This window comes from Echinops telfairi, unplaced genomic scaffold, assembly GCF_000313985.2.
Source record: "Echinops telfairi isolate 266 unplaced genomic scaffold, ASM31398v2 ScPeMD7_6;HRSCAF=24_1, whole genome shotgun sequence".
NCBI classification, from domain to species: Eukaryota; Metazoa; Chordata; class Mammalia; order Afrosoricida; family Tenrecidae; genus Echinops; species Echinops telfairi.
Genome location: NW_022103903.1, coordinates 4,602,531 through 4,610,505, shown reverse-complemented (window position 1 = coordinate 4,610,505; position 7,975 = coordinate 4,602,531). Strand labels below are relative to the sequence as shown.

The 7,975-nt window shown below is 39.2% G+C and overlaps 1 non-coding gene across 1 annotated transcript; it reads left to right on the top strand.

Moving 5' to 3' along the window:
- Nucleotides 1–257: 257 nt before the first annotated feature.
- On the top strand, nucleotides 258–414 carry LOC115868102. Its single transcript, XR_004045412.1, has one exon. It is a non-coding gene; the product is annotated as a U1 spliceosomal RNA (small nuclear RNA).
- The last annotated feature ends 7,561 nt before the right edge of the window (nucleotides 415–7,975 follow it).

Sequence of the window (7,975 nt, the reverse complement as noted above, 5' to 3'; positions counted from 1 at the left end):
CTTCAAGCCTTTAAGACCCCAGGCACTATATCTTTTGATAGCCGGGCATCACCAGCTTTCTTCACCACATTTGCTTATGCACACGTTTGTCTTCAGCGATCATACATTTGGAGGATTCTTAAAGCACATTTCCTCCCAACAAATATTCTCTCTTCCCTAGTGAACAAAGGATCATAAATTCACCTATGATTATATAAGTTATGAAGCTCAAGAACTATTTCTTAAAGGCAGACAACTCTATTAAGAAATACATGTGAATACTTACCTGGCAGGAGAGACACCATGATCAGGAAGGTGGTTTTCCCAAGATGAGGCTTATCCATTGCACTGTGGGTGTGCTGCAATTTCCCTGAATGTGGGAAACTTGACTGCATAATTTGTGGTCATGGGGGACTGCATTTGGGCTCTCCCCCCCCAAAACAAATAAATAAATAAAGATAAAGAAATGTGAAAAGAAGGGATTTTTTTTTTTTTTGGTCTTGAGCTTCATAGGGCAGAATAGTCCACCCCACAGGGATTTGCTAGGGGTTAAACACCAATGTCTACTATAACCAAGTAACATAGCAGTGCAAATCAAAGCAGAAAAATGAATGTCTGTGAGCCGGTAATATAATACCAGCTTTTGTCTCTCCTCTGTTATGTTCTCTCTCTTTTTCACATGCCCACTTGCACACATGCATAAACTTCCCTGCCAAATACATTTTCTTTTGCGTGCTTTTTTACATTTGCCATGATAGATTTTAAGTGCGATGAACTATTGATGCCATTAAACATCAGCATAGTTTGGTACAAATGACTGAACACTGGGCAGGAGCAGTGAATTATTTATTGTGGATCTTCTCTCCGATATCTCTATATTTCCCACCCAATAAACTTTCCCTGCATGGGTCTGGGAAGAATGTGGTGGAGGATACTGAAAGCATTTACCTCTGAATAATTGTGGACAGTATTCCCTGGAATGCCATCCAGTTATGTATAAAACAAGAAACAGGAGGAAGGATCCCATTACCAGCAAGACGCAGGAGCGGAAGTCATTCTCTGGACCTGAGAGCCCTGTGCAGGGAACCTCATGGGTTCAGAAGACAGCTATGGCATCAGAGGAGAAGGGGCAGAACCAGAAGCAGAGCATGGAACAGAGTGATGGACTTCTTAACTCATGAGGCAAGTAACGCTTAGTGCTTTTGTTCCGGAGGCTGGCTTGAAGAAAGGAATGGATCCAGGCACTTAATTTGGGGACTTTGAGATGAATGCCTTTGGGTTGAGGCTTACAGTGCACTGGTATGCCCCTGTGGGCATTATTAGCAGACCTGAAAGAACTTTGTAAGATATTCTGATAAACAAATCAACTCGGAGCTTTTCTTCCTGGCATTCAAACTTGTTTGCTTTCTTTAAACATGAATTTTATCTGTGAGCTCTGTTTAGATTTTGCAATGGATATTAGAAATCACATTTGTATTGTTTTTGTGCATGTTATTATCTCCGCAGGTCTGTCTAGGTAAAATAGGCTGGATGAACAATCTGGAGGAGAAAACAACAGGACCAACAGTTCTGGGGAGACGTGGGAAAGGAGGAGGTTCAGGGGAAAGGAAATGCTGTTAACAAACCCAGGGACAAGTGAACAACAAGTGATACAGATCAGTGGTGAGGAGGGTGTAGGAAGCCTGGTGGGGCAGGATCAAAGGTAATGTACCCGAGAGGAATTACTGTAACCCAAATGAAGGCTGAGTATGATAGTGGGACAAGAGGAAAGTAAAAAGAAATAAAGGAAAAAGCTAGGAGGCAAAGGGCATTTGTAGAGGTCTAAATAAAGACATGTCCATATACAAATATATTTATATATGAGGATGGGGAAATAGATTTATGTGCATATATATGAAGGGTTAGTATTAAGGTAGCAGATGGATATTGGGCCTTCACTCACGTACTCCCTCAATGCAAGAATAATTTGTTCTACTAAATTGGTATTCCATTATGCTCACCTTCCTGACACTATCGCTGAGGACAAAGTGGGTGCATAAGCAAAAGTGGTGAAGAAAGCTGTTGGTGCCCGGATATCAAAAGATATAGCTTCTGAGGTCTTAAAAGCTTGAAGATAAACAAGCGGCCATTCAGCTTGGAAGCAACAAAGCCCGCATGGAAGAAGCACACCAGCCTGTGTGTTTAAGAGATGCCGAAGGGATTAGTTATCAGGTATCAAAGAATAAAAAAATCATACCATTGTGTGCTCACCTCCCTGATACGATCACTGAAGACAAATTGGTGCATAAGAAAATGTGGCGAAGAAGGCTGATGGTGCCTGGCTATCAAAAGATATTGTGTCTGGGGTCTTAATGGCTTGAAGGTAAACAAGCAGCTATCTAGCTGAGAAGCAACAAAGCCCACATGGAAGAAGCACACCAGCCTGTATGATCACGAGGTGTCCAAGGGATCAGGTATCAGGCATCAAAGAACAAAAAAAATCATATCATAGTGAATGAGGGGGAGTGCGGAATGGGGACCCAAAGTCTATCTGTAGGCAACTGGACATCCCTTTATGGAAAGGTCTCTGGGAGGAGACAAGCCAGTCAGGGTGCGAGGTAGCAGTGATGAAACATACAACTTTCCTCTAGTTCCTAAATGCTTCCTCCCCACCCACTATCGTGATCCCAATTCTACCGTACAAATCTGGCTAGACCAGAGGATGTACACTGGTACAGATAGGAACTGGAAACACAGGGGATCCAAGGGCGATGATCTCTTAAGGACCAGTGGTGAGAATGGTGATACCAGGAGGGTGGAGTGAGGGTGGTATGGAACAGGGGGACCGATTATAAGGATCTACATATAGCCTCCTCCCTGGGGGATGGACCACAAAAAAGTGAGTGAAGGGAGACGTTGGACAGTGTAAGATATGACAAAATAATAATTTACAACTTATCAGGGGTTCATGGGGGTGCTGGGAGGCAGGGGTAAAAATGAGGAGCTGATGCCAGGGGGCTTATGTGGAGAGCAAATATTTTGATAATGAAGAGGGTAACGAATGTACAAATGTGCTTTATACAATTGATGTATGTATGGATTGTGATAAGAGTTGTATGAACCCCCAATGAAGAGATAGGCTGGTTTGGTGGAGATAGGCTGGACATGGAGGATAAAGAGGAGAGAAAAGAAAGGCTGGCTTGTTTGAAGTTTGAAAAGTTGTGTGGATACGGAGACAATGGGCATGGATTCCCCAGGGGCCAGCTGGTCTGAGTGTAGGAGGGTGCATATGTGGACACGGAGGTTTGCGGCTGGCACCAATCATCCTAATAGTAATTACTAGGACGGAGCCGACCCAACCCTGATGAAATGAAGAGGAAGGTGATTGGCTGGGAGCTGGTGCATAGTGCTGCAGTTTGGTGATTGGCTTGGTAGAGCCTGAACTTCGTGGATGCATGCAGATGACCAAAGATACAACCAGAAATAACGACTCATCATGTCCAGAAACATTGTTGTCTCCTCAGTACTGGGCTGTTAGCTCCAGGTAATTTAGGATTGGGGCGTCTAAAATGGGGAAAGGTAAAGGCACGAAGCGGTTGGTTCACAAAATCTTATGTGTGTATGTTTAAAAAAACAAAAAGCTTGGAAGAGGGGAGGTTAATCCTTCAGTATAACAGGTACAGTGGCGAGAAGAGTCAAGGGATGGCCTGCAGGGACAGTGAAAACCTAATGTGCTTCTTCCAGCGAAAGTCCCTAAAAGGTGGGTGGCACCCACTCAGAGATCCTCCAAAGTAAGGCCTGTCAATCCACTTCCCAAAACATCACAGCCTTCTGGGAGTGCAGTTGTATTCTGAAACACATTGGGTCTCTATGAGTCAAAATCAGCTTGAATGTAACTAAATGAACAGCAGGACCCGGAACCTTGGAAGGGGTTTGAGCAACTCTTGCAAATGCCACCACCCTCAAGTCATCGTGTCCCATTGACGCATCTTCCTTTATACACCAGACTTCTCCCTCGAGACATTTTTGTTTGCTGTTTGCATGTTAACTTGAGGAAACTTGGGAAACTGAAAGGGTCAGCATATTTGAAGGGCTTATTATCTTCGTGTTTTAGTTCTCTCCGATTTCTCTCTAATCAGTGGTGATGGTTGCGAAACATGAAGAAAGAAATGTCATTGAATTATATGTGTAAAGATATATGATGTATATATATCATAATGAAAAATTTGTACACAGCACACTAGTGATAGAGAAGTTGATGCAAACTTGAATATATGTTCTGGAATGAAAGATTCATTTCTCCAATGCTTTCTCCAAAGTCACCGGCATGTTAGTGCAACTATTAATGGCAGCTGTGCCGTATGTTTACATTTATCACTACAATCATAACATCGTACGGGGTTAACAAAGGGAGTAAAATCTCCATTACATAGTTCGTTTACACAGTTATTTCCTTTTTTCTTAACACTTGAAATGTTTTTTCAACAGGCACACATATTTTTCATTCAATTTCAACCATTATACGTGGGGACCTTAAAAAGTATGTGGAAAATTTACATTCTCTTCATTCCACTTTGCACGAATTGTATTGAAGACCCTTTGTATCCATTCAGAACAGTTAGCACCAAGGCCATCCTCAATCCTAGTGAGCTCGGGTGTTGCCGGGTAGAACCAGGCGTCCTTGAATCTTCAAGGCTGTCGCCTTTCTGGATCAGGTTGTGGGACCTTTTTTCAGAAGTGTCTCCCAATCATTTAAAACCACCACCCTTCTCATTAGGAGTCGAGCATTTACGATTTGCACCATCCAGTGACTCCGCTGTAGACTTGTATTTTCATTTTCCCTTTACTGAAGCAGCCTTGCTGTTAAGCATGTTCTTCATTGCTGTGTCCTTGACCTACCTGGCCCTCATATTGGCCCTGTAATGTTTATCAACATGGGGGCGCAAGGCCATTATTTTATGAACCATTGAATAACTATGTGTAAACTCTTTAGTTAGCTTCCACTTTTCCAGTGTGCCATATTAATCTCAGTAGCTCCAGAGGTATAGATAGCTTTATATACATATCAAAATGCATGAGCACATTTGTGGTTCCTGATAGCTTTTGTTAAAATACTTTCGAGGAGAATTGTGCTAAATGTCATTCCACCAGTGATGCGGGTGTAACAGTCTAATAGCAGTTTTGCGATCAGTGACTCTTAACTCTTGAACTATGGTGAGTTTTAAGAAGAATGGTGGCTAAACATAAAAAAAAAAACACGCCCCATCCCACCTCATGGGAAAAATCAGATTTTCTTTCTTTTCTCATACCTGTGATGAGTGTTAACATCAGCTTTTCTCTCTGCCCACCTCTTTTTTGTAATGGTAAAATTATGATTCCATATTTTTATTGGTCTGAGAAGCCAGCCTACTGTCACCTGGACTGCGGGGCCTGCTGAGTAGCAGCAGGAGAAAGGCCTCGAGGGACGGCCAGGCCGCCTGCACAGCAATGGCTGATTTTGCGATGGTAACTTTCTGCTCCACGAGGATTTGTCAATGTTGACTTTGCAGCTCAGTCAGCAATGCCATGTGCTGTTGGCCTCCTGTCTGAGGAACAAAGTAGTTACTTTCTCTTCTAAGGGGACAAGTTTGAAAAAAATAAAAATCTCTCGCTCTCCACATCTATTATATTTTCTACTTGGCTGATGTAAGCTTTGGGAACTATGAACCAGAAAAGCTCCAAGGTAAAGGGGACACTAGAGTGGTTTATCATCTTCTCCTGCATGAACTGATCATCCTTCAAACAGTATTCATCCATATTATTATTTATATATAATGATGGTGGAAGCAAGGCAATAAAATATAGATTATATAAGCCTGTTTTCTTATTAATTTATAGAAATTAGATATTCTAGGCAATACTAAAAATAGGGAAATATGTTACTTTTGTCACCAAAAATGATAAATTTTGAATACATATTTGTCAACATTTTCTTCTGCATTCATTTAATATATATTATTTATCTTCTAGCTTATAACAATCTTTATCATTAAAATTTTTCTTCATTATCATTATTTGAATAATGCATATGTGACCAATCTTGGATCAAATTGGACATACTTTTTAAAAGCTTTCTCTTTTTTCCTTGAAAATATAAAACACCTATTTTCTAATGTTAACATTTAATTCTGTATCTAATTTTGATTTTTAATTTGATTGAGCTGTGTTAAAAAGAAAGTGAGGGGAATAAGTGAGTGGTCACTTTGGAGTATGATAAGCCTGAATTCAATTCTGCATTCTGGTTCAATTCTGCAACCTTCAACTTCTACTGGGATGTGGAGATGGGCAGTATTGGGAGATTTGTAAAGATTGAAACAACTATCTATAAAAAGCATCCAGTCTATGTAGGGAAATAAGCCAATCAATGGAAATAATTGCTCATTTAATTCTTATATATTCTCTATATCTTAGAATAAAATCCCAGGGGTAAAATTACTGGATGAATATAAGAAGGTATTTATTTGTGAACTAAACCCTTTTTGAAAGCCTTTAAAAGTGTAGAATTTTTACCAAATAGGTTACTATCATTAATATTATTTAATGTTTCTTCATTTAATCAGCAAATTAATATACTATGTTTGATCATGTATCTTCATCATTATTAATACTGACATACAGTTTCTATCTGTTTCTTAGCCTGTGTGTGTTTCTTGCTGATCTCATTTTAAACTTTTGTGTTCTAAGAAACACAGCAAATAACCTTTATTTTAATTATAATAATAAAAAATTGAATTCACATCATGCTAATATACTTACCATAAGGGTCCTGATTCCTTAATGATATAAAATATAGTACAGTTTTTAAACTATACTAAAAATACGGAGGATTAATTACATTTTGTACAGATAGTAATAGAAAGTCTGACTATTATAATGCAATATTATTACTCATATCTAATTATTTTTTCCAAAAAAATGGTATATAGTTTATTTATTACTTACATATACAAGAATTACTGGCATATCTTTTAAACAATGGATGCCTTCTAATTACCCGATTGTTGAATATCTTCAATATTTTTTGCTTTAATTTTGGTTGCTATTCCAGAAATATTTTCTACTTTATAACATTGGAATCGCACAATAAATCATTACAATTGACTAGATAACCACTTGGTGGTTCAGGTGGTAATTATGAGATAATAAAACTTACTAAAAGTCGTGTTTTAAATCACCAAATTAGTTTGATAATAAATAATGTTGAGGACCATTATGCTTTTCATTGCAAGTCTAGGTCACAAAAGAGTGGTAGACATTCTAGATTTTAAATATTTCTCATAAAAACATGGCTTCCAACATTGTTTTTTAGCTAATGATTTATACCAAGAAGTTCTATTGGAGTAATGGGTTCCATGTTGGGCTTGTCGTGGCAAGGTCGGCAGTTTGAACCCACTAGTTACCCTGTGGAAGAATGCTGAAGCTTTCTAGTCCTGTGAAGAGTTACAGTGTTGCAAATACACAGAGCAAATACACAGTTCTACCCTGTCCTAGGAGGCTGTGAGGCATGTGAATTTGTGCCTTTTTTATTGTCAAACTATTTGAAATAAGCATTATGACAGTATTTATGACTACTCGTCATAAAGGAGTAGTAAGAAATACTCATTTCAGATATTTAAAAAAGAAAAAGTCCCTAGACATGAGATTTGAGGTAATTTCAGGTTTTATCTATGATAGTTTGAAAGCAGGAAGGAAAGAAAGGAGGGAGAGACACAAGAGGGAGGGCCTGTCTGAACCACAGGTCAGTTATTTAAGTGGTCATACACATTACATCTGAGTGTGAAATTGTAATAAAATGTTTGATATTTGGTTGATTCTTCCCAAACATCTGAGTTTCTAATATTTAACTAGAAAAGTGTTGGAAAGTATTTATTCCATTGACTTGTGTGGTCAACCCCAGGCAAAGTATGATGATTCCACTTTAGTTCCTTTGGACACGCTTCTTGAAATCTAACCTTGCAGAATCCAGGTTCCAGGAGCC